The sequence below is a fragment of the Orcinus orca genome, chromosome 4 (assembly GCF_937001465.1).
Source record: "Orcinus orca chromosome 4, mOrcOrc1.1, whole genome shotgun sequence".
NCBI lineage: Eukaryota > Metazoa > Chordata > Mammalia > Artiodactyla > Delphinidae > Orcinus > Orcinus orca.
Window position 1 is genome coordinate 141,253,722 of NC_064562.1, and position 27,861 is coordinate 141,281,582.

The following is a 27,861-nucleotide window of genomic DNA, read 5'->3' on the forward strand; positions in this document are numbered from 1 at the left end:
ATCTGTGCGATAATCCTTGCAAGAAATGTTGATGAGAAACTGAACTAGAAAAGAGGCAAGAAGGGAGATGAGTAAGTATGTGTTGGTAGAACCAATAGAAATGGATGGCAGTCTTTTATGGGGGCAGAGAGAGAGCAACAGTGGTGAGTGGTGACTTTCAGATAATTTTCCCTTTACCGTTCATTATTTTTGACTGAGACCTCGCTGTAATAAAAGACAGATTAACAAGAGAAAACCAAACAGAAGTTTAATAACATGTATACCTCGTGTATACATGGGAGATGCCCAGGAAAACCGAGTAAAACTCTCTGAAATGGTCCAGGTCACCACCTGATATACCATTTTCAGCTAAAGACAAAAAAAAAAAAACTGTTAGGGGGTGGGGAGGTCAGTAATGGGAGTTTATCAGGAAAAGTAAGATAAACAAGGGTAAGGTTGTTATACAGAGTCAAGTGTCCTTCTCCATTGATAAGTGTTTCTTGTGACCTAGAGTCATCCTTTTCTTCCTGGTACAGAGAGGGAGATAACCTTACAAATGGAGATTTCCCTTACAAATGTAAATTTCCCTACAAAAGAGTAAATTTTACTCCATGTTTAGAAATTCTCCTGTTTACACTTTTTCTAAAAACTAATCAGCTCAAAATAATCCTTAAGCCAAAGAGGAATATTTTGGGGTGGCATATTCTGCTACACTTCAATTGCCACCTCATTTTTTATTTTTTTTTTCTGCTACCTGCAGTGGTAAACTAATAGCAGGACTTTGACAAATAGTTGTGATTGGCTGACAGGCTGAAACATATTTTAAAAATGAAAAAAGCAGGAATTCCCTGGTGGTCCAATGGTTAGGACTTGGTGCTTTCACTGCCAGGGCCCGGGTTCCATCCCTGCTTGGGGAACTAAGATTCCACAGCCATGCTGCAAGGCCAATAATAAATAAACTTTAAAAAATGAAAATGAAAAAGTTTAGCTAATCACCTCACCCCCCAGTATTTGCCAGAATTACAGCAATATTACCGAATCCAAGCTCAGTCTGCTTGCTGCATAACAGGCCAATAATCCAGAGGTGAAGTGTTGAGGCAAGGAATAGCGACTTTATTTGGAAAGCCAGACATCCGAGAAGATGGTGGACTAATGTCCCAGAGTACCATCGTATCAGGGTCTGGAAGCCAGTTTCTTTTATAGAACAGAGAGGGGGAGGAGGTGAGGAAGTAAAGTAAAAGGGTCGTAAGTTTTGCAAAGGGGGAGGGGGTGTGTTAATTTTTTCTTTTCTGCAGCCGTTCACAGATGGGGAGGGTCAGATTGTCTTCATGTGAGCTGAACAAAGGCACTTTAGTTTAACATTCAGGCAGAGGGGCAGGGTTCCCTGAGGCAGGCTGTTATGTATGCTTACAGCTATTATAATCCTTTTAGTGATTATAATAACAAAAGCAATGAAAAGCAAAGGTTAAAGTAAAAGAAACAGATCCAACATGGAGTCAGATTTTGCTCTTCCCCGTTACACTATGACACACTGCTAGATGGCCCCCTTCTTCAGAGTGATAGAGTTTTAGCTGGATACATGGTCACTTAGCTAGAAACTGTATTTCCTAGGTACCCTTTATTTCCTAGGTACCCTTTAAACTTCTTTAAACTTGGCTGAGACCAAGTCACTGAAGTCATGCCAAGTGATGAGAGTGGAAGTGATGTGTGCCATTTCCAGAACTTGGCCTTAAAGTAGTAAGTCAATGCTCCCATTTGGTCTGGCCCCTGGCCCCTGAAGTGAAACAGAACTGTTTTATGACTCAAATATGACCATGAAGATTAAGTAAAATGCCCTATACAGGTGGAGAAATTTTCCCTTCTTCCCTTCTAGGTTCTGGTCTAATAATTAAATTGATATACGACAGATTAACAGGAGAAGAACAAAAAAAAGTTTGATAACATGTATACTTCCTGTAAACACGGGAGATGACCAGGAAAACTGAATAAGCCTCTGAAATGGCTGAAGTCATTGCCTTAAATACCATCTCTTCAGCTAAAGACAAAAGATTTGGGGAGTGGGAAATCAGTTATGGGAGGTTACTAGGACAAGCACAGTAAAAAAACAAAGGTAAGGTTGTTATGCAGATTTAAGTCCTTGCCTTCTCTATTGATAAGAGTTTCTTATGATTAGAGTCATCCTTCTCTTCCTGGTACAGAGAGGTAGACACTCTTACAAATGGAGATTCCCCTTGTAAATGTAAATGTTTTTTTTACAAAAGGCTAACATCTACTCAATTTTCAGAGCTTCTCTCTGTGGCTTTTTAAAAATAACCAGCTTAAAATAATCAATATGCCAAGAAGTCATATTTTGGAGTGGCAAAATCTACTCTCCTTCAGCCCTATAAGATGATGGAGAAGTAAGATAAAAGGAACCTGAGTCCTTAAATGACCTGGTGGAGCAGAGATGCTCTGCCAGTTACTTGGGAGAGAAATAAATGTCTATCTTCTTTAAACATCTGTATTTTGGGAGCTGTTTGTTACAAAAACTTAGCCTTAATCCTGACTAATACAGTAGGTAAACTCAGTTGATGTCTTTGTTCCTTAGTGTCCCCATTTTTCAAAGGAAAGATGGGTACATAGAATTGAGAAGTTCTTGAAACACTAGTAAAATAATTCTCCCAATTCTGCTCCTCACGTTGGTGAATGCTTGTTATCTGAATGTGTTAAAGAATTATAGAATCATAAAATGGAAGCAGAGTTAGAATCAGGGCACTCAAGGTGGCTTAATACTTTGGTAAATACTATGGTATTCATAGTGGGTTAGTAATGTGGCACATCAACAGATATTCTTAATTTTTTCCCATAGTATCTAGTTCTTTTCTTACAGTTTCATTTTTCTTTTTAGTCTTTTTAGACGTTCTTTTTAAAATAGGCTATTCCAGATTATTTTACTACTTCAACTATTTGGGCGTGCTAATCCTCCATAACTTTTGTGTGTGTTCACTCTCTCTCAAGGTAGATTGTTTCTGTATATGCTTTGTATATGCTTTGTGAACTCATCTTCAGTTGGAATGGTTTTTTCTATAAGGTCTTATGTGCCGTAGAGAATGGTTTAGATTTGCTTTTGTCACATGCCAGTCTGGGACCAGTTTTTATGTTCATTTTCTCAATGTAAATGAGAACTCCTAAACTGGACATGGCACAGAACTGTGTTTTTTATTTTTCATCCAAATACTCTGGGAAGAGACACCCTCCCTTGTGTCTTTGTCACTTCCCTTTCACTCTGGGCATTAAATTTTGTGAGTACCAGCTTTATTTAAGGATTTTGAAACCGTGCACCTCATATTGGGACTTGAACCCATGTCCCAGGACTCGAACCCAGCCTAAACCCAGATTAGGACTGGAACCCATGCGTCTGGGACTCAAACCTGGCCAAAACCCACAGTCTTCCAACTGAGATCACACACGTGGTTTCAGGACTTATGAAGCTCAGGTTCTTGATGTCTCATTGCAGAAAGAATTCAGTGCGAGACAAAGTGATAGGTAAGAAGTGGATTTATTTAGAGAGAAACACACTCCACAGGCAGAGCGTGGGCCATCCCAGAAGGCGAGAGCAGCCTTGAGAGAAACATACTCCACAGAGTGTGGGCCGTTTCAGAAGATGAGAAAGGCCCCAGGGTATGGGGTTGTCAGTTTTTATAGGGGTGGGTAATTTCATAGGCTAATGAGTGGGAGGAGTATTCCAGCTATTTCAGGAAGGGGCGGGGATTTCCAGGAATTGGGCCAATGCCCACTTTCTGATCCTTATGGTCAGTCATGGAATTGTCATGGAGCCTGTGGTTGTGTCATTTAACTGGCTGATGTGTTACAGTGAGCATATACTGAGGCTCAAGGTCTGGTGGAAGTTGACTTCTCCGCCATCTTGGACCCATTTGGTTCTAATCAGTTTATGTCATGTCCTTGGGCTTTGTCATTCTTTCAAAGGTTGTGCCCTGCCCCCTTCCCTCCTGTTTCAATTTCAGTCCTAGCTTCCTGTCTCATATGAGCCCAAGGCCATATCTCTTGACACCCATCACAACTAATACCATAGCACTTAATGGACTAAGGTCTCTCGTTTTTAGTCCAGTCCTCTCCCTGGGCCACTGTTACTGCTTCAATTTTATGTTTCTTTTTCATTTATGTTGCCTGGGGTATCCTTTCTTTGAATCTCAACTATGTTAAAAACATTGCTTGTTAAATTATGTCAGTCACTTTTAGTCTGTAAGATAAAGGGGTTCTGCATTAGCTTAGTTGGCCACATGCTGGCATGAGATGCCTTTAAGAACTTTTTAGTATTTATTTAGCAGAAAGGCTGAGGTCTTTTTGTTTGTCATTTTGTTCACTGGTTTATCCCCAGCACCACAGTCAGAACACAGCATATAGGGATCACCCAACATACCTGTGTTGAATGAATAAATGCTGCATGACAGGATTCAGCCTCTCCTGGACATTCTAGCTCTGGATCCAAATATGCAAACCCCACCTTACAAAACGAGAGTCTGGTAGTCATCCCAATCTCATCTCGTTAGAACACAACTGAGGGCTTGTCAGCCATGACTTTGTCATAGCCTTTGTGAGTTTCTTTCTCTCACCACAAGCAGCATTTAAGGCATTCCTTTCAACCACATTCAGTATATTCCCTGAAAGGAGGCCTGGTAACTATAATTTTCAATACTCTTGGGTTATATTTTCAGTGGAATTTGAGCTCCCAGTCATGTTATAGTTCCTGGTAAAGGACCACACCTGGCTGGCCTGTTGCTTGTTCATCTCAGAATGGAAGAGGCCAAAGTCCTTCTATACCTTTGTCCATACACAGTTTCAGGAAAAGAGGATTAACTTGTGGTCAGCAGAGTTAGTACTTTCACTGTGATTGTGAGAGCTGAATCAAAAAACTTTCCACCAGGCAATTAGGGGCTTTCTGAAAGCCTTGAAATGAAAAATGGATCAGACTGGTCCCTAAGACTTCCTGCAACTAGAGAGTATTGCAGCCACTCAGGTGCTGAAGGTGTCATAGTTCTCTTACTCCCTCCTATATGAGGGCCTTTCACCTCTAATGATCCAAAGTACTGTGTAGAATATTTAAGCCAACAAGAACATGTTTTATTGTGTTTTACATTTTATAAAGCTTTCTGTACCATTAACAGTGAGGCAATCTTAGATTTGTATTGGCTCTGCCACTTACTAGCTTTATGCCTTTGGCAAGTCGACCTCTTGGAATCTGCTTTTTTCATCACAAAGTGAGGTTAACAATACTCATTTTATGAGGGTAGTTATGAAGATTAAATAACATAACGATTGTGAAACACTTAGCACAGTGCCTTGCACAAATAGACAATACATTTTTTAAAATAAATTTATTTATTTATTTTCAGCTGCATTGGGTCTTCGTTGCTGCCTGCAGGCTTTCTCTAGTTGCGGCGAGCGGGGGCTACTCTTCATTGAGGTGTGCGGGCTTCTCATTGTGGTGGCTTCTCTTGTTGCGGAGCACAGGCTCTAGGCATGCAGGCTTCAGTAGTTGTGGTGCACGGGCTCAGTAGTTATGACTCGTGGGCTCTAGAGCACAGGCTCAGGAGTTGTGGCACACAGGCTTAGTTGCTCCACGGCATGTGGGATCTTCCTGGACCAGGGCTCGAACCCATGTCCCCTGCTTTGGCAGGCGGATTCTTAACCACTGTGCCACCAGGGAAGCCCAATATATTTTAGGTACCTTTATTTCTGTCTTCTTCCCTATCCAGGCTCAATATAGAGACAAATACTGCATAGAACTCCTTTTTAAACCTGTGAAACTCACTTCTCAAGGACCACAGACTTGAACGTGAAAGTTGCCTGTACACTGAAGTGTTATAAATCAAATCCTATTTTAAGTATACAGAGGAGCTTTTTGACAGAGTCTCTATTCCCTAAAAGTTACTGTGGGTTTCTCATCCTGTTTAATGTGATTGGGGCCAGAGGAACTGAACTACGATGACATGCAGATGCATCACTGTTCTATGGAAACAGTGTCTGACTCAAGATGGGGTTAAGGAGAAAGGCGTGATAGTTCCTGTTGAGAGGGATGGGAATGCTGATCCACTGAGCTGGCTGGTGAGGAGGGAGAGTAAGAGATAAGGAGGTTAGTAACAGAGATAAGGAGGTCAGGGGGAAGAAACTCTGGATCAACTGAGAACCTACTGGAAGAACATTAAAAACAGACAAGGGAAAAAAAAAAAAACAGACAAGAGAAAGAAAAGAGAAAACACCCAGGATAATAGCTGTCATCATGAAAACTCCCATTTCTTAAGCACCTGTTAGGTGACATGCCCAGGCCTGGATGCTTTATCAACATTTAACTTAACCTGTCACTCTCCAATGAATTGGGCATTCTTATCCCCATTATTGGTGGGAAAACTGAAGCTTCAGAATATTGCAGTCACTTGGCTATTAAGTGGTGGGGTCAGAATTGGGATCCAGACACCAGTACCCGTTTTCTTTCCATGAGGTCTAGATGCCCAGGACCATGACGGAGCCTTGTCATAGGGTCCCCGAAAGCTGGTGAATGTTTTTTACATAAGGCTGAGAAAGGAAGAATTAAAGTTGTGGAGAAATAACAATGGGCACCCTTCCTCAAACAGGGTGCAAAGACTGGTAGCCGACTTGCATCAGACTCTTGGATGTGATCTTAAATGTGGAGCTTGGCAGAGAGAGGAGACTGGGAATGGTTCGCTCTTTGAAAGAGAAATAAAACCCTTCTCTTTGATCCCTCCAAATGTTGACAGAAGAAAATTACCCAAAGCGCACAGTAGCAGGAACCCACCTGAGAGTTGTCATTTTATCACAGGGGCTTACTATAAAGGAATCGTGTGTTGAATCTTGAAGAAAATGTAAATAACATCCTTTCTCCAATTTATCTTTTCTATAAATCTGACTTTTCATATCTTAGATTTTTTGACAGTAAATTGAAACCATAAAGAATAGATTTTAAAATATTTACCAAATGTCCTATTTATTTTGAACAATATTCAACACCATGAAACTACAGTGTTGGGAAGATCTTTGGATACCTCCTCAACATTTGTCATAATGACTTGATTTGTAACTGAAAATAAAGTCTTAATTAAAAAACAATTTTGGGGGGGCTTCCCTGGTGGCACAGTGGTTGAGAGTCCACTTGCCGATGCAGGTGACACGGGTTCGTGCCCCAGTCTGGGAAGATCCCACGTGCCGCGGAGCTGCTGGACCCGTGAGCCATGGCCGCTGAGCCTGCGCATCCGGAGCCTGTGCTCCACAACAGGAGAGGCCACAACAGTGAGGGGCCCGTGTACCGCAAAAAAAAAAAAAAATTGTTTTTGGAACATCACTTTTATTTTCAAAACTTAAAGTAAATTGCCAATCTGAATTCAGCAGTTTTTACCCTAGCAGGCCTGGAAACAATGTGATATATATTTAATCCCAAAGAATGCCACCCAGTGGTAACAGTGGTACTGGGTTTATGATTATGGTTTCATTCGTTTTGTGCTGAAGGGCACGACCATTTACAGAGCTGTCCTATAAAACATGTTGTGTACTAGTCACCTCATGTTATCAGCATCCTCCTGGAGGAATAGTGGATTTTTTTCCAGTTCATGCTGTGCAATCACTTCGTCATGCGTGTGAACTTTGCAGGATGTCAAGTGCCCCATTAAAAATGAATGGAGTATTTGAGGGGCTCCTGCAAACCCTCTAATGATCTTCCCCTTTGAACAGACAGCATTTTATTGTGTAACTTACAAAACAACACAGAGCCTGGCATAAAGAAAGCGGAAACCTGGCATTAAACCAAGAAAAAACCTGGACCTCAGTCTAAGACCTTGGGAACCATTTAAGTGTTGCAACAGAATTGTTTCTTTGAGTTACATGGGAACACTGACAGACTAGGAAATCCTTTATAATGTGGAGTTTGGTGCTAAGTCTTATTCTCAGGTGGAACCCAAGCGAAGATCATTGTACTCACTGTTGGGCCATATCCTCTGTTTCCTCAATAGCACTGTGATCCCCCCTGGTCAGTCACAGTGTGGGAAAACCCCTCCTTCAGCAGCTGCTGTTATCCCCAGTGTTATCGATATCACCACTACTTGACGTTGTTGTGTTTGTTTCTTTTCAGCTGAGCTTTCATAGTACTCCAAAAAGTAGAGACTCAGCGTTAGAAGGTTCCCTAGAGAGCTTAAGCCTCTTTTCTTTTTCTTTTTCTTTTTTTCAGCTTCACAGGTGTACAACTGACAAATAAAATTCTAAGCTATTTAAAGTGTACGTCATGATGATTTGATATACATAGACATCGTGAAGGGATTCCCACCATTGAGTTAATTAGCACATACATCACCTTACATATTCATCTTTTTTTTTTTGGTGAGAATATTTAAGTTTACTTTCTTAGCAAATAGAATACAGTATATTAGCAACTTTAATCACCATGTTTTATATTAGATCCTCAGACCTTATTCATCTTATAGCTGAAAGTTTATACCCTTTTGCCAACCTCTCCCTGTTTCAAACATACCCACCCACCCAAGCCACTTTTCTGGCAACCACTTTTATACTCTCTGTTTCTATGAGTTTGACTTTTTTTTTCTTAAGATGTCATGCATAAGTGATACCAGGCAGTATTTGCCTTTTTCTGTCTGACTTATTTCACTTAGTATAAGTGAAAGCATATTTCACTTTTCACCTCAAAGTCCATCCATGTTGTCACAAATGGCAGTTTTTCTTCTTTCTCATGGCTGAATCATATTCCATTGTATATATACCACATCTCCTTTATGGATTTATCCATTGATGGCCACATAGGTTGTTTCCATGTCTTGGCTATTGTGAATAATGCTGCCATCAACATAGGGGTGCATATAGCTTTTCAAATTAGTGTTTTTATTTTCTTTGGCTATATACCCAGAAGTAGGATTGCTGGATCGTGTGGTAGTTCTAGTCTTAATTTTTAGAGAAACCTTTGTACTGTTTTCCATAGCGGCTGCACCCATTTACCTCCCCACCAACAGTGCACAAGTGTTCCCTTTCTCCACATCCTTGCCAATATTTGTCATTTCTTGTCTTTTTGTTAATAGCCATTCTAACAGATTTGAAGTGATACCCCTCACTGTAGTTTTGACTTGCATTGCCCTGACGATTAGTGATGTTGAATACTCTTCATGTACTTGTTTGCCATTTTTATGTCTTCTGTGGAAAAATGTCTATCCAGATCCTCTGCTCATTTTAAAATTGAGCTTTTTTCTATTGGGTTGTATGAGTTCTTTATATATTTTGGATATTAACCCCTTATCAGGTAAGTGATTTGCAAATATTTTCTCCCTTTCGGTAGGTTGCCCTTTAGTTTTATTGATTTCCTTTGCTGTGCAGAAGCTTTTTAATTTGATGTAGTCCTTCTTGTTTATTTTTGCTTTTGTTGCCTTTAATTTTGGTGTCAAATCCACAAAATCATTGCCGAGACCCATGTGAAGGAGTTAAAACCCCTTTCGATAGCCCTCTTCCAGTTGCCTGTGCTGACAGCAGCCTCAACCTACACCTGAGTGAATTTGTCTTCGTGGCCTCTTCCGGCTTTTCTGAGGCTATGAAAGGGGCAGGACCATCTATGATTAGCATAGAGATGTTAATGATTTATTAAACATCTGATTCTTAGACGGTATCCCCAGGGTAAAGACAGCCTGGGGCTTGTTGATTTTCATGGCTTTCTGGTTATTTGGAAGAGGGCCTTTTTTGACCTTATGTGGGTTTTGTAATTTCTATTTAAGGGTATATCTTACATCTGGGTATATTATTGTTGTTGTTTTCATTTTAGACAGCAAGTAATATGAGCAAACAACATGGCTTTCATGCTGTAAAATTGTTAGTTTATTAAAAGTAACATCTGACACTTAGCTTTGAATTATTTATGTTTTTTCATAAAGTGCTGACAATTATAACAGGACCAGGACCACAGTCTGGTTCAGGAAGGTCATTGACTCTTCTGCTTTTCTTGCCCTTAGGGAAGTTGCAGACAGCATTACCTTTATCATGACTTGTCACTTTCTATATACTGACTACTTACAGGTGCATTACAACTACGGGAGGGAGAAAGGGAAGCAATACACCTCTTTCCTTGTGCCTTGGGATCAAAGTGTTCCTAAATTCTGATAAAGGCTTACCTGTCAGAAGAGGCAGAATGTCAAGGGCCCATCCCAAAACATTGAGTCATTCCATGGCTCCTTGGTGGGATCAAGAGACCAGTCCCCAAACTTCACAATATAACTGATTATACTTGGTCCACATCAGACTCAACTTGTATCTTGGCTTATCAATCTCGCGTTCCTCATTCAATCACTGGTACCTTCAGGTTATTTTCTGGCTCCTCCCTTGTCTGTCCCATTTTAGCTTGACATCACAGGTAATCTGTTCCTACTCTGCTTCATCCACCCAGCCTCAGGACCACCTGTTACCTTCCTGGACCACTGACTTTCTCCTGAAAGAGAGGACACAAGTGACCCCTGATCCTTCTTGTTCTCCATACTCCACATATTGTCACCCCCAAACTTGATCCAAGCTGAGTGCTTGGACACTGCTTGGAATGAATGGCCCCTAACCAGAAGGGAGATTTAGAAACAAATACAACTCTCCAGTGAAAGCTGAGGAATGGGATTGTATTTGGGGCCCACCTACCTTTTTGTCTCCTCCATCACTGTGATCCAGGAGTCTGCTTCTGCCAGCCCTGCTTCAGCCTCCTTCACAATTGCAAGGAAAAAAATCTATGGAGGGGAAAGAACATCCCAGCTATGGGACATAGCCTGAAGATAGGCATAGAAGTGAAACCAAGAAGGTATGTTCGGTGAACTGGCTTGACCAGAGTTCACGTTTAAAGTTGGAGAGTTTCAAGTAGGAGGAAGATAAGTGAGGTAAGAATATTAAAGACCATTATTAAAGAATTTGGAATTTGATAGTTAAAAATCATTAGCAATATTTTTATGATATTACTGATTTTTAGGATAATCATTTATTGAGTAAAAGGGTGTAAAAAGCTCCCACTATGATGGCAGAGTGTTTATTTCCCTTGAAGTTCTCTCAATTATTGCTTTATTCATTTTGAGACTGTGTTATTCATTGCAATACAACTTGAGAACTGTTCTATCTTTCTTGTAAGTTGACTTTTGTCATTATATAGTGATCTCTTACCTGAAATGATGAACTTTAAATGATGAATTTAAATCTACTTTGTATGATATGAATACTGTAACACCAATTTTTTCTTTCTTTGTTTTTTTTTGGTTAGTGTTTGCCCCTGAGTAAAATATTCTCTTTGCTTTTGGAATATCTTAGAGTTTTTTCTCCTGCTTTTCCAACCTATCTTCACTGTATCTTTCTCTTTTTCCTTTTTTTCCCCCTCCTCCTTCTGATTACACTGAAACTCAGGCCTTGTGTGTTTGTGTACCTGGATGCGCATGCTAACGTGTATGTGTTGCTACTTACTTTTATCGTAGGAGAGTTTATCTCATGGCTTTAGCTGTGACCCTATCTTTGAAGCTAGATTTCACACCTTCTCTCCAGTCTCATATTTCTAACTGCCTTTCAGCCTATCGCCGTTCTCTTCCCTTCAAAAATGAAACTCTTGCCCTGTATCATCCACCCCATTCTCTTTTTTCTTGGGCTTGGAGCCTTGGAATCATCTTCTTTTCTTCTTCATTCTCTATATTATGCTGTCATAAATCTCTTGACCCTGGCTGGAATGCTAACAGAATCTCAACAGTAGGTTCACTGGGAAGGAGCAAAGCCAGAATTCGGGCGGACGGGTAACTAATAGCAGCCACCTTACAGATTATCTTCGGTAATTCTCTCTCTTACTCTCAGTTTTTACTCCTTTGAAGCCCTGGATTATAATAACTATCCTGGAAAGTTTTCCAGTGCAAGATTCCAAAATTCTTAATCAGGGTCTTTTTGGTAAAAATGACATTCAGTGAAAATCTCTGGCAACATTTTCCCCGATTGGAAAAGGAATTGAGAATCAGAGGAAGATTCTGGGAAGCCATGACTTCAAAATGTGTAAAGCATGTGTTGATAGCTTGTGAAAAGGGATGGTAGGAAGTGCCTGTCCCAGTGAGGATAACTTTTTTCCTAATTAGAATATTGTTTCCAAGTTCTCCCTGAACCCCACGGTGAACTTTAAAAAAGAAAAATTCTTCCTAGAAGATTTTCCATTATTTTTTCTCTTTTCTGTATGAGCAGCATGGATGAAAGAGTTCTGTGATTGAGTTGAGGTTCACATCTAACTATTGTGCCATGACAGCAGGTATTGAGCATCACTATTGGTTGCCATATAAGGAAGCTAGTGGGGTTTGCAGTTTTAAATGTTATTGTTTTTCTCTAGAGTAATATCCCTGCAATCCCCTTGGCTATCTCTCTCAAGTGATATAAAATGCTCTGACTTGTGTGAGAAGTCTCTAACCTTTAGAAATCCTCACCTAGCTTTCTTTTACTGGAGAATTGGTTTTCATTCTGAGAAAATGCTCCTTCCTTTTACTCAACAGTGAACTGAGAGCCCTTAAATAGAATGAAGGGAGATGGGAGAGGGGCAGGTTGAATTTGCCACTCTGTCCCCCCAGGAGAATGAGGAATCTATTTCTCTGGAATCTAGAGTTTCGAGTGTCTGTTTGAAAGGAAAAAAGGCATTCCTTGGTTATTGTGACCTATTTAAACATTCTGTGGAAGTTGCAATCATTTGAGGTTTTCTAAGAAAGGAAAAAGAAAGTCTAAATATAATCCTAAAAGGCAGTTAACCTGATAACAAAGCACACCCAGTTGCAGAGATTTTCTCTGGAAGTTGGCAAAATAGGCAAAAATCCTCCCTGGCTATTACTGACTGTACCTGCTGCTACACTTTATTTCACGCTGTCTCTTCCTGGCAACACTATTGGTCCTCTTCCATGTGGGCTTCCCCAAACTTCATGCCCAGGGGCACATACATCCTACTCCTCCCATCTGGAAAGCTCTGCTCACTTCTCCCCAAGCTCTCCTCCCTGCCCTCAAAAAGCAGCTTGAGAACACTTCACAGAGATACCCTGAATGCCGGCTCTTCCATTATGCCCTTAGTTCTTTCTCCCAGCCTCCCAACTCTTAAAGCCTGTTAGCAGTGTTTCGCATCCATTGTGCTTTAATGTGGGACGGCAGAGAACGCAGGGCCAGGCTCTCTGACCAGTGGTAGGGATGGATTTCTCCTGGTCCACCCACACTCTGCCATTCAGTCTGCCAGCAGAGGCTGGTGGTGCAGGCCAACCGTGGAACTACAGGAGGCTCATCTCAGCCCAGCTGAACAGATGCAGCCTGCAGCAAGCAATGCATTGTGTCATACTTCCCTGTCCTTGACCTTTATGAACATTTGACTCCATCTTTTCTCCCTGGTGGCAGGTGATTCCATAGACTTTGTGCTTGCACATATTAAAGAGTGTTGCTTAGTTGAAAGAAGATAATAAGTGCAGCTAACAATTATTGAGAGATTACAGAGTTGTAGACATTCTTATAAGCATTCATTTAATGTGTATTAAACTCATTAACTCATTTAATCCTCCCAACAATACTATGAGGTAGGTATGATCTCATTTTATGGTTGAGTAAATTAAAACACAGAGAGATTAGATTACTTTCCTAGGGTCACACAGCTCATAAATGCCAAAGCTCAAGCTCCTAACCCTGAGACTATGGTCACTCTAGGCTTTGGGGTCATACAAGATATGCAGGACTTAATGAACATTGACTGCACTTATGAGGAAGTTCAGTCATCTCATATCTTCATTACACTTGATTTGAAGCAGTGGCTCAGAAAGAAAGTTTAGAGAGCTTAGAAATTTAGCTCTAGGTGAGACCTTAGAGGTCATGTTGTCAGGGAACCTGAGGCCCTGGAGCAGTTCAATGAGAGTCCTGTGTACTTCATCTCATCTGACCTGGATCTTCCTGTCAAGGCTGCCAACAAGAATGAACGGGGAGCACGGCGTCGTTTGTATTGTGTATTCACAATGTTCCAGGTGCCAAGCAGAATTCTCAGGAAGTGGAAGTTTTGCCCCTCTGGAGCTTTCTATACTAGGATATGGCTGTGGTTTTAATGTTTTGGTTATTCAAATCATGAGAAGGTAAATATGTACAAGAATTAAAAACTTTATTTTATATAAAAGGGAAAGTTTGAAAACTTAGATTCAGCAACTAACTTTTATTTAGACCTGCCATTGCATCTAACATAAAGTTTGTTCACAATCTAAATCTGAAACTTTCAGGATTGTTTTAATAAAATCTGAAAAAGTAATTTGTCATATGATCTATAAAAGTGTGAATTACCCTGGAGATTAGCAGGTAAGTTTCTGTAGTAATTAGGTGTGCCAGAAATAATTCCCTCCCTCTCTCCCCCTCTTCCTCCCTCCTTTTCTACATTTATTTGCATTGCATCCTGGCCTCTCATGTCATTCTTCTGGGATTGTCTAATGTAATGAATTTCTCTTCCTCTACCCTGGAAAGTACCACTATTTCCATTATCTCATGGAGCTATATGTGTGTGCGTTTTGTTGATCTTGTGGTATTTCAAAGAACTATGAAAATCTCAAATCGGGAACGATCAGGGAAAGGGAATTTTATTTTTTTTGTTAGTTATCTATTTTACACATATTAGTGTATACATGTCAATCCCAATCTCCCAATTCATCACCCCCCCACCCCCCCACCTTCCCCTCTTGGTGTCCATAACCTTGTTCTCTACATCTGTGTCTCTATTTCTGTCTTGCAAACCAGTCCATCTGTACCATTTTTCTAGATTCCACATATATGTGTTAATATACAGTATTTGAGGAATTTTAATGGAACAATTTTTTCTCTTGAACTGAGGGTTAATCAGGATCCTTCTCTCCATAATTTTTCAACTTCTTGGTTGCAATTTTTTTCCTTATCCATGAGTGCACTCTCTGGACTTTGATGAAATGAGAGGCTATCTGGTGAAAAATGCAAATTGACCAGCAGTCATAAGCCCTGTATTCAAGTCTCTGTTTTTTCACTTGCCAGCTCTCTGGTCCTGGGGAGTTATGAATTTTCACTAAGCCATCTGTAAAATGGAGACAGTAACACTTGCCCTACCTACCTCATCAGGGCTGTAGAGTGTATCAAATTAGATAAATGGAGTGGAAAATCTTTTAACAAGTCTTAGGTTTTATTTTGAAGAAGGTGACAACTACCAAGTTTTGGGTGCCAGGGGCCATGTGTGCTGTACACATTATTGTTATTTCTGCAACAAACCTAAAATGTATATATTTTTTTATAGATGAGAAAAGTTGTCATATCTCCTTAGTCTTCTCTAATCTGTGACATATCTTCAGTCTTTTTTTTTTGTCTTTCATGCCCTCAACATTTTTGAAGACAACTGGTCAGTTACTTATAGAATGTTCCCTAATTTGGAATGGTCTTTGTTTTTTCGTTATTACATTGAGATTATGTCTTTTTGTCAAGGATACCACTGAAGTGATATTAACACATTATATCGGGGCCACATGTACCAATATGATTCATTAGTGTTGATGTTAGCCTTTATCACTTGGCTAAGATGATGTCTGCCAGATTTCTCAACTGTGAGACATTATTTTTCCCTTTGCAGTCAGTAAGTATCTTCTGGGGAGATACTTGGAGACTATGCATATATCCCATTTCATGTCATACTTTTGTCCACTAATTTTAGAATCCATGGATGGTTCTTGCCTGCAACATTTATCACTGGGTGTTTGTCTACTGGTGATCTTTCTATTTCCCATAATTTCTTTTAAATTTATTAATCGACATCCATTGCAAGAAGGAGCTGTCCCTTCTCTCCTGTTTATTTATTTAATTTTTGCTTTATATTAGTATGGACACAGGGATCATAATTTGATACCATCATTATTTATTTTGTTGCTTAAATTGAACCAGCTTTGGCCTTTGGGAGCTCTTTCAAGTTGCTTCTCTGCCCTTTCAACATGCCCCAGTTTTATTTTTGAGCATGTTCTTACTTGGAAGAATAGGTAGTTCCAGACCATCTTCAATTTTTCTTACCCTACCCCTGGACTCAACCATTTTTCTGGGGTTAATTCTATAGCCCTGATTCCTTTTATTGAGAAATGGTATTCTGAACCAAGATCTGGGCACCAGTATGCTTATTGCTACAGGATGTCATTGTTTCTATAGAACAATAGACAGTCAATAGAACTAAGAAATTTATACATTCATATTTATTTCTGCATCTGTTCATATCTATACATATTAAAAACCATGTGTTCTTACCTTACTCAGTACCACAAGTTTCATTCTAGCTTTTCTCCTCTCCTTATATGTAGCTTTTATTGTTGTTTACAGCAAGAAACCTAGCTCTTATTATCCACAATATATTTACTTAATTTTTAAAATCTTAGTATACATATAAAGTAGTTTCAGAATTATCAACCCATACTAACAGAGTACAGAATTTTGTGTACAATTTTTTTTTTTGGTTTACAGTGTCCAGTCAAAATACTCTTTTCCAAAAATACTTAGTTTATTCTTTGCCACCCCCTTGAGTTTGGTTTTAGTCATTTATAATACAGTTAGGTTCATTTGTTACTATTTGTATTCCATTTGAGGTCCCCATCACATTCTGGTTGATATTTATTTATTTACTTTATTTATTTGACGTGAAATATTACCATGTATATTAATCAGTGTTCTCCAGAGAAACAATAGGAGATTGTGTGTGTGTGTGTATGTATAAAGAGGAATTGGCTCACACAATTATGGAGGCTGAGAAGTCCCATGATCTGCTACCTGCAAGCTGGAGACCCAGGGAAGCCAGTGGTATAATTCAGTCCATGTCCAAAGCCTGAGAATCAGGAGAGCTGATGGCTTAAATCCCAGCTGGAGGGCAGAAAAAGATGACATGAGATGTCCCAGCTCAGTGTTAAAGAAGGAAAACAGGAGTGAGTTCCTCCTTCCTCTGCCTTTTGTTTTATTCAGGCTTTCAATGAATTGGATGATACCCACCCACATTGGGGAGGGCAATCTACTTTACTGAGTCCACTACTTCAAACGTTAATGTCATCTGGAAACATCCTCACTCAGAAATAATGTTTAATCTAGAGACCCTGTGGGCAGTCAAGTTGACACATAAAATTAACCATCATACTATGGTTCTAAGAATCAGAACAATGCAAAGAAGCATGGCTTACTCAAAGAAGTTTGGCTTCCTCACTCATCGCCATTTTTATTCTCCATTCTATCCATTCTGTTCTCACCTACCTCTGCTAGGTAACCAATCTCAATTAGCTTCTGCTTAATCTTCCTATATATCATTTACATGTGCACAAATGAGCAGATACATGTGTATTTTCTCATATTTCTTCTTTTTTACATGTAAAGTGGTACTATAGATACTCCTGTACTTTGCATTTTAAAAAAAATAAATTTATTTATTTTTGGCTGCGTTGGGTCTTTGTTGCTGCGTGCGGGCTTTCTCTAGTTGTGGCGAGTGGGGGCTACTCTTCATTGCAGTGGCTTCTCTTGTTGCAGAGCACGGGCTCTAGGTGTGCGGGCTTCAGTAGTTGTGGCTCACGGGTTCTAGAGCGCAGGCTCAGTAGTTGTGGCGCACGGGCTTACTTGCTCCGCAGCATGTGGGATCTTCGTGGACCAGGGATCAAACCCGTGTCCCCTGCATTGGCAGGTGGATTCTTAACCACTGTGCCACTAGGGAAGCCCTGTACTTTGCTTTTTAAAAATCTGTTAATAGCGTATGTTGGAAATCACAGAGATCTCACTGTTTTTTTTACTGCTGCATAGTGCTCCATTATATGAATGTACCATAGTTTATTCAGCTGTTCCCCTATATATGAGAACTTCTGTTGTTTCCAACTTTTTTGTTTGTTTTGCATATTTTTAAATTGAAGTATAATTGCTTTACAATTTTTCAGGTGTACAGAAAAGTGATTCAATTATACATATACAGTAAGTCCCCTACATATGAACGAGTTCCGTTCCAAGAGCGTGTGTGAAAGTCCAATTTGTTTGTAAGTCCAACAAAGTTAGCTTAGATACCCTACTAACACAATTGCCTATATACTGTATAGGTTTATAATACTTTTCACACAAATAATACATAAAAAACAGACACAGTACAGTAAAGTACACAAAACACAACTACTTGTAGAGGATGCAAGCACATGACGACGTACACCAGACATGTGAATTAACTTATGTGATGGGACATGCGAACACACGTTTGCATCTTTGAAAGTTCACAACTTGTAGGTTCGTATGTAGGGGACTTACTGTATATATATTCTATATATATTCTTTTTCATATTCTTTCCATTATAGGTTATTACAAGGTATTGAATATAGTTCTCTGTGCTATACAGTAGGTCCTTGTTGTTTATCTATTTTATATATAGCAGTTTGTATCTGCTTTTCCCAAACTCCTAATTTATCCCCCCCACCCCCTTTCCCCTTTGGTAACCATAAGTTTGTTTGCTATGTCTATGAGTCTACATCTGTTTTGTAAATAAGTTCATTTGTATCATTTTTTAGATTCCATGTACAAACAATATCATATATTTGTCTTTCTCTGTATGACTTACTTCACTTAGTATGATAATCTCTAGGTCCATCCATGTTGCTGCAAATGGCATTATTTCATTCTTTTTTATGGCTGAGTAGTATTCTATATATATATATATATATATATATATATATATATATATCTCACATCTTCTTTATCCAGTCATCTGTTGATGGACATTTGGGTTGCTTCCATGTCTTGGCTATTGTAAATAGTGCTTCTATGAATATTGTGGTGCATGTATCTTTTCGAATTAGAGTTTTCATCTTTTTTTGGATATATGCCCAGGAGTGGGATTGCTGGGTCATATGGTAATTCTATTTTTAGTTTTTAGGGAACCTTCATACTGTTTTCCACAGTGGCTGTATCAATTTACATTCCCACCAACAGTGCAAGAGGGTTCCCTTTTCTCCACACTCTCTCCAGCATCTGTTATTTGTAGACATTTTGGTGATGGCCATTCTGACCAGTGTGAGGTGACATGTCATTGTAGTTTTGATTTGCCTTTCTCTAATAATTAGAGAAGTTGAGCATCTTTTCATGTGCTTGTTGATCATCTGCATGTCTTCTTTGGAGAAATGTCTATTAAGGTCTTTTGCCCATTTTTTGATTGGGTTGTTTGTTTTTTGATATTGAGCTATATAAGCTGCTTGTATATTTTGGAAATTAATCCCTTGTCAGTCTCATTGTTTGCAAATATTTTCTCCTACTCCATAGGTTGTCTTTTCATTTTGTTTATGGTTTCCTTTGCTGTGCAAAAGCTTTTAAGTTTAATTAGGTCCCATTTGTTTATTTTTGCTTTTGTTTCCAATACTCTAGGAGATGGATCCAAAAAGATATTGCTGCTATTTATTTCAAAGAGTGTTCCACCTATGTTTTCCTCTACGAGTTTCATAGTATCCGGTCTTATATTTAGGTCTTTAATCCATTTTGAGCTTATTTTTGTATATGGTGCTAGAGAATGTTCTAATTTCATTCTTTTATGTGTAGCTGTCCGGTTTTCCCAGCACCACTTATTGAAGAGATTATCTTTTCTCTATTGTATATGCTTGCCTCTCTTTTTGTAGATTAATTGACCATAAGTGTGTGGGTTTATTTCTGGGTTGCCTATCTTGTTCCATTGATCTATGTGTGTGTGTGTTTGTGCCAGTCCCATACTGTTTTAATGGCTGTAGCTTTGTAGTGTAGTCTGAAGTCAGAAAGCATGATTCCTCCAGTTCCAATTTTCTTTATCAAGATTGTGTTGGCTATTCAGAGTCTTTTGTGTTTCTATACAAATTTAAAAATTTTTTGTTCTGTGAAAAATGTCGTTGGTAATTTGATAGGGATTGCACTGAATATGTAGATTGCCTTGGGTAGTATGGTCATTTTAACAATATTGATTCTTCCAATCCAAGATCATGGTATATCTTTCCATCAGTTTCTGTGGTCTTTGATTTCTTTCATCAACATATTATAGTTTTTGGAGTACAGGTCTTTTGTACCTCCTTAGGTAGGTTTATTCCTAGGTATTTTATTCTTTTTGACGCAGTGGTAAAAGGGATTGTTTCCTTAATTTCTCTTTCTGTGTTTCCAACTTTTTGTAATTACAAACAATGCTGCAAATGACTAACCTTGGGCATACATTTTTTTTCTGACTGTTATTGGAAGTGTATCTGCAGAGTAGATTTCTAGAAGTGATATTACTGGGTTAAAAGGTAAGTGCATATGTAGTTTTGTTAGTTATTGTCAAACTTTCCTCCAGAACACTGCACCAGTTTGCATTACCACCAGCATTGCATGAAAGTGTCTTTTCCTGATAGGCTCACCAACAGATTGTGTTCTCGTACTTTATAATTTTTTCTAATCTAAGAGGTACAACATGGTATCATAGTATTATCTTAAGATTATTTCTCTAATTATGAGCAAATTTGAAGATTTTTTTATATCTACTTTTGGTGAACTGTTTGTTCATGTATGTTTCCCATTTTTCTATGGGGTTTTGTTCCTTTATCCCTCATTTATTTAAAAGAGTTTGTCATATGTTAGTGTTATTAGTATTTGGTTGTATATGTTCCAAATATTTTCTCCCAGTTTGTCAGTTGCCCTTTGACTTTATTTATAGTGCCACTTTGTAATGCAATTTAAAATGTTTTTTATGGGGCTTCCCTGGTGGCACAGTGGTTAAGAATCTACCTGCCAATGCAGGGGACAGAGGCTTGATCCCTCATCCGGGAAGATCCCACATGCCACGGAGCAACTAAGCCCATGTGCCACAACTACCAAGCCTGTGCTCTTGAGCCCACGAGGCACAACTACTGAGTCTGTGTGCCACAACTACATGCCCATGCACCTAGAGCCCATGTTCCGCAACAAGAGAAGCCACTGCAATGAGAAGCCCACGCACCACAATGAAGAGTAGCCCCTGCTCACCACAACTAGAGAAAGCTGACATGCAGCAAGGAAGACCCAATGCAGCCAAAAATAAAATAAAATAAGTAAAACATAAATAAATAAAATATTTTTTAATAATAAATAAAATGTTTTTTATGTAGTCAAATTTGTCAATCTTTTATTCCTTCTGGATTTTGAGTCATAGAGTCTTTCCCATACCAAGGGCTGAAGAGGAATTCCCCATGCTTTCTTCCAGTACTTGTATGGTTTCATTTTTCTCCATTTAGATTTCTGGTCCATTTGAATTTTTTTGTGTGTATTGTGTAAGTTATAGATCTAATTTACCTTTTTCTCAATGAATGTCCAGTTGTTTGAGCACCATTTATTATAAAATCCACATCTGTAACAAAGATTTGAGATGCATGTTTATAACATATTAAAATTCCATATGAATTTGTGTCTACTATTGAGCTTTCTATTCTAGTCCATTGATCCATTTGCCTATTTTTGTGCTAGTTTCACACTGTTTTAATTATAGAGGCTTCAGAATATGTTTAATGTGGTAGGACTACACTCCTTTTCCCTCCATTCATTGTTTGTGTTTTGTTTCTTGGGGTTTTTTTGGCCACTCCAGGTGGCTTGCGGGATCTTAGTTCCCCAACCAGATATTGAACCTGGGCCACAACAGGGAAAGCATTGAGTCCTAACCACTGGACCACCAGGGAATTCCCCATTTTTTTGGTGTTTTCGTGACTATCATTTCATGTTTTTTAATATAAATTTTAATATCGACTTGTCTAAATTCATGAAGACATTTGTTGGTATTTTCATCAAGATTGCCATAAATATATAAATGAACTTAGGAGGAACTGATGTGTTCACAATGTTGAGTTGTCCTTTCCAAGAACAGAAGATGTCTTTCCATTTGTTCAAGTCAACTCTTATGTCTTTCAGAAATATTTTTGTGTATTCTTGACATTTTATTTTTCCATATGCATTAGAATTAACTTACCAAGTTCTATTTAAAACCCTGTTGACTGGAATTACATTCAATTTATAGCTTAATTTGAGGATAACTGAGATATATATGGTTTTGAATTTTCCAACCCATGAATAAATATATATCTCCATTTATTTAGTTTTTATTTTAGTCTGTCAGTATATACTTATAATTTTTTTCTTCATAAAGTCTTACACATTTTGTTAAATTTATTCCCAGGTCTTTTTTTTTCTTTTTGTTGTTCCTGTTGTAAATGGAATCTATCTTAAAATTACATTTTTCTAGTTGTTTGTGGCTGATATATGAGAATGCTATTTATATATATATATATATATATGTTGATATTTTAATCCATCAGCTTTGCTGAAGTCCCTTACATCATCTACAAATAATTATAGTTCTGTTTCTTCCTTCCCAATCCTTTACTCATTTTATTTCTTGTCTTATTGTGCTGTTTATATCCTCCAGAACAAAATTAACTAGAAGTGATTATAATGGGTATTCTTCTTTTGCTTGGCATTTAAACAAGAGTGTTTCTGAATTTCATCATTAAGTATAATAGTTTCTGTATATTTTTGGTAAGTACTTTTTATCAGGTTAAGGAAGTTAGCTATCAGTTTAATCATGAAAATATGATTGAATTCTGTAAAATATTTTTTGCATGTATTGAAATGTATGTATATTTTTCTTTTTTAATATATAATTGTGAGGATTTAAAAAGTAATAAAATATTAATATATATTCATATATATTTAACTGCATTGCTGAAATCCATTTGGTAATATTTTATTTAGAATTTTTGGGTCTTTGCTCAGAAATGCAATTGACTTTTCAGTTTTGTGTCTGGTTTGGGGATCAAGTTATATCTGCCTCATGAAATAAATATAGTTGCTTATAGATTCCTTTCTTTTCTTTTCTTTTCTATTTTCTGGATGATTCTGGAATTGTCTATTCCTTGAAAGTATGGTAGAACCACCCTTGAAAATTATTTGGGCCTATGTTTTTAAATTTTGTTCTGGGTACATTTTAATTGCTGATTCAGTTGTTCAGTGGTTTATTCAGATTTCCTTTTTTAAGGGGGGTGGTGGGGGGAGTCAGTTTTGGTTTTACATTTGTTTCAAAAAATTGTCTTTTTCACATATTTTCTAATTAATTTGTAATATAGTTGTTCAAAACATTCTTTTATGATTAAGTATCAACCATATTTTAAACTATGTCTCCTTTTGTTCATGAAATCTTTTATTCTTATTCTCTCTTTTATTCAAAGTCTTGTTAGAAGTTTGTTTTCAAATCAGTTTTGGGTTTTGTAACTCTATTGTTTCATTGCTTTTAGTTCATCAATTTTCAGTCTTTATCATTTTCTTTAGTCAATTTGTCTTTTTAAAAAATTTAGTGAGTTGTTTATTTAGCTCATTAATTTTCAGTCTTTTGTGTCAACACATGTATTTAGGCAATAAATTTCCCTCTAAGTGTAGCTTTAGCTGCACCTCACATATATTTATAGAGTTTTAATTATAACTCAGTACCAAGTATTTTCTAATTCCCAATGTTATTTATCTCTTCTTTGATCCATAATGTACATAAAGGCATTTCAAAAACATCCTGTCATAAAGGTATTCAGACAGTTTCTTCTGGATAATAGGCTGAAACTAGAAGTTGATTAAGAATTTGCCTAGAGGAAAAGCATGTTTTATTTATTTTATTTATTTATTTTTTATTGAAGTATAGTTGATTTACAATGTTGTGTTAATTACTGCTGTACAGCAAAGTGATTCAGTTATACACATATACACATTCTTTTTTTTAATATATTCTTTTCCATTATGGTTTATCACAGGATATGTATAGAATATAGTTCTCTGTGTTATACAATAGGACTTTGTTGTTTATCCATTCTACATATAAAAGCTTACATCTGCTAACCCCAACCTCCCACTCCAGCCCCCTCCCCCTTGGCAATTACCAGTCTGTTCTATATGTCTGTGACTCTCTGTTTCATAGATTGATTCATTTGTGTCATAATTTAGATTCCACATACAAGTGATATCATGTAGTATTTGTCTTTCTCTTTCTGACTTAACTTCACTTAGTATGATAATCTCTAGTTGCATCCATGTTGCTGCAAATGGCATTATTTTGTTCTTTTTTATGCTGATTAGTATTGCATTGTATATATGTACCACATCATCTTTATCCATTCATCTGTCAATGGACATTTAGGTTGTTTCCATGTCTTCACTATTGTGAATAGTGAAGCTATGAACATAGGGGTGCATGTATCTTTTTGAATTATAGTTTGTGTGGATATATGCCCAGGAGTGGGATTGCTGGATCATATGGTAATCCTGTTTTTAGTTTTATGAGGAACCTCCATACTGTTCTCCATAGTGGCTGCACCAATTTACATTGCCACCAATAGTGTTGGAGGATTCCCTTTTCTCCACACCCCCTCCAGCATTTGTTATTTGTAGACTTTTTAATTATGGCCATTCTGACTGCTATGAGGTGGTAGCTCATTGTAGTTTTGATTTGCATTTCTCTAATAATTAGTGATGTTGAGCATCTTTTCATGTGCCTATTGGCCATGTGTATGTTTTCTTTGGAGAAATGTCTATTTGGGTCTTCTGTCCATTTATTTATTTATTTATTATTTGTTGTTGTTGTTGTTGCAGTACGTGGGCCTCTCACTGTTGTGGCCTCTCCCGTTGCAGAGCACAGGCTCCGGACACACAGGCTCAGTGGCCATGGCTCATGGGCCTAGCCGCTCCGCGGCATGTGGGATCTTCCCAGACCGGGGCACAAACCCGTGTCCCCTGCATCGGCAGGTGGACTCTCAACCACTGTGCCACCAGGGAAGCCCCTGTCCATTTATTGATTGATTGATATTGAGTTGTATATTTTGGAAATTAAGCCCTTGTTGGTTACATCATTTGGAAATATTTTCTCCCATTCTGTAGGTTGTCTTTTTGTTTTGTTTATTGTTTCCTTTGCTATGCAAAAGCTTGTAAGTTTGATTAGGTCCCATTTATTTATTTTTGTTTTTATTTCTATTGCCTTGGGAGACTGACCTAAGAAAACATTGATACAATTTATGTCAGAGAATATTTTGCCTATGTTCTCTTCTAGGAGTTTTATGGTGTCACATCTTATGTTTAAATCTTTAAGCCACTTTGAGTTTATTTTTGTGTATAGTGAGAGGATGTGTTCTAACTTCATTGATTTACATGCAGCTGTTCAACTTCCCCAGCACCACTTGCTGGAGAGACTGTATTTTTCCTATTGTATATTCTTGCCTCTTTTGTCAAAGATTAATTGACTGTAGGTGTGTGGGTTTATTTCTGGGCTCTCTATTCTGTTCCATTGATCCATATATCTGTTTTTGTGCCAATACCATGCTGTTTTGATTATTGTAGCTTTGTAGTATTGTCTGAAGTCTGGGAAGGTTATGACTCCTGCTTTGTTATTTTTCTTCAGGATTGCTTTGGTAATTCTGGGTTTTTATGGTTCCATTTGAATTTTAGGATTATTCTAGTTCTGTGAAAAATGTCATGGGTAATTTAATAGAGATTGCTTTAAATCTATAGATTGCTTTGGGTAGTATGGCCACTTTAACAATATTAATTCTTCCAATCCAAGAGCATGAGATATCTTTCCATTTCTTTGAATCATCTTCAGTTTCCTTTATTAATGTTTTATAGTTCTCAGCATATAAGTCTTTCATCTCCTTGGTGAGATTTATTCTTAAGTATTTTATTTTGGGGTTTCTGATTTTATATGGTATTTTTTTTTCCATTCCCTTTCTGATATTTCATTGTTGGTATAAAGAAATGTAACTGATTTTTGTATTTTAATCTTGTACCCTGCTACCTTGGTGAATTCATTTATCAGTTCTAGTATTTTTTGTGTGGAGTCTTTAGGGTTTTCTATATATAGTATCATATTATCTGCATATAATGGCAATTTTACCTCTTCCCTTCTAAATTGGATACCTTTTATTTCTTTTTTTTATCTGATTGCTGTGGTTGGGACTTTCAATACTATGTTGAATAGAAGAGGTGAGAGTGGGCGAAATGCATGTTTCAAAATCGCCAAATATGTGGAGTTCTTTTTGCTTTATTTTATTTATATCATTGATTTATAACTTAATTGAATTGTGGTTAAAGAGCTTGGTATATGTGATATTAATTCTTTGCTGTATGTTGAGATGTGCTTTGTTCCCTAAAATGTGGTCAGTTTCTGCAAATGTATAATGTACACCTAAGCATAATGTGACTTTTTTTGTTAGGTAGAAAAATCTATATATATCAATTTATATTAGTGATTTCAATCCTTTTAATGCCATGACACATACAGAAAATTGTATTTGTACAGCACAGTAGCATATGATGGAATTGATTTGGAAATTTTTATAGGGTTTAGCAAAATGTTTATAAACATCCTTTCTTCTATATAATTATAAAAAATATGAAACATTAGATAAGACATTAACTATTACATTTTTATAAGCCTAGTTAAAGCATTTTCAAAATTTTATATGAGAAACTTGTTTTCTTTCATATACGTAACCTGCTTATATCAAGTTTTATATTAGAAATGACTATATTACTACTCCTGATCAAGACTTATTAATAATGATCCCTTCTAATCTCTCCAAATTGGTGGTTTAAAAAAAAACAGTGAAAAACTTTGCCCAAATAAATGACAAAAAATATTTAAGACATTTAAAAAACAATTCAGTTGAAATTACTTTGAAAGCATCTAAAGCTCTTTATTACATGGACCAATGTAATGTTGAAATTTCTTATTCTAGCTCATGCTGGTGGGTTCTAACTTGACTTTGCTCTTCGTCATTCATACATATTTTGTCTACTTGTGGGCTTCATATCCACCATTAGATAAAAAAATAACAGCCTTATAGAGACTGCTTAGCTAGCCTTGTATAAGGTCAAACCTATAACAAATATATCATCTATGTATATATGTATGTATGTATCTATCTATCAATAAATTTATCCAGCTATCTATCCAACTAGCTAGGTAGCTGATCTCCTAGTGGTTCTGCTTCAAGGATTGAACCCTGACTTAGACAAAAGACAAACCCAAACAAACGTTCACATAGTGAGTGGTTTAAAATTCATTATGCAAATGAATTGGTAGAGCAGTTACTTACCTCTAGCTTGGCGTTCACTCAAGTGCACCTTAGTCACAAACAGACAAAGGCATTGGTGGTGGATTAAAGATTGCTATGAATTCTTTGACACTCTTCCCATTGAGAGGTGGAGTCTATTTCTCCTTTTATTGAATATGGGCTGGCTGTGACTTCTTCAGCCAGTTGAGTACGGAAGAGTTATGCTATACCATTTCCAGGCCTATCCTCTAAAAGGACTTGGCAGGTTCTGCTTTGGCCTCCTGGCATCTGCGCTATCATGTAACAGGCTAGGGGATGGGCGAAAAAGGGAGATGCTGGTCGAAGTGTACAAGCCTTCAGTTATAAGATGAATAAGTTCTGAGGATCTAATTTACATAGTGTTGACTGTAGTTAATAATACTGTATTGTATACTTGAAATTTGCTAAAAGAGTAGATCTTAAGGATTCTGAGAGCAAAGGCAGCTGATTAGCACAATAATGACTAACTTAAGGTTTCAAAAGAATAGAATTAAATATGTAATAAAGGACAAAAGATGGGAAAGGGGTGATCAAGCAAATAAAAAGTTAGTAAGAATTTAGAAAATTTAAGCAACACAGTTAAGAAGCTTGACTTAATTCAAAGCTGCTAACAAATGTGCCAGGTATGCTGGAATGCCAAGCATCAGTTACAGATATTGATCCCCTTGGCCCTCAGGACAGCCTGGCAGGGCCTGACTGCAGGCCCAGGCTGCTAGAAGCCACAGCCAAGATTCCTTGGAG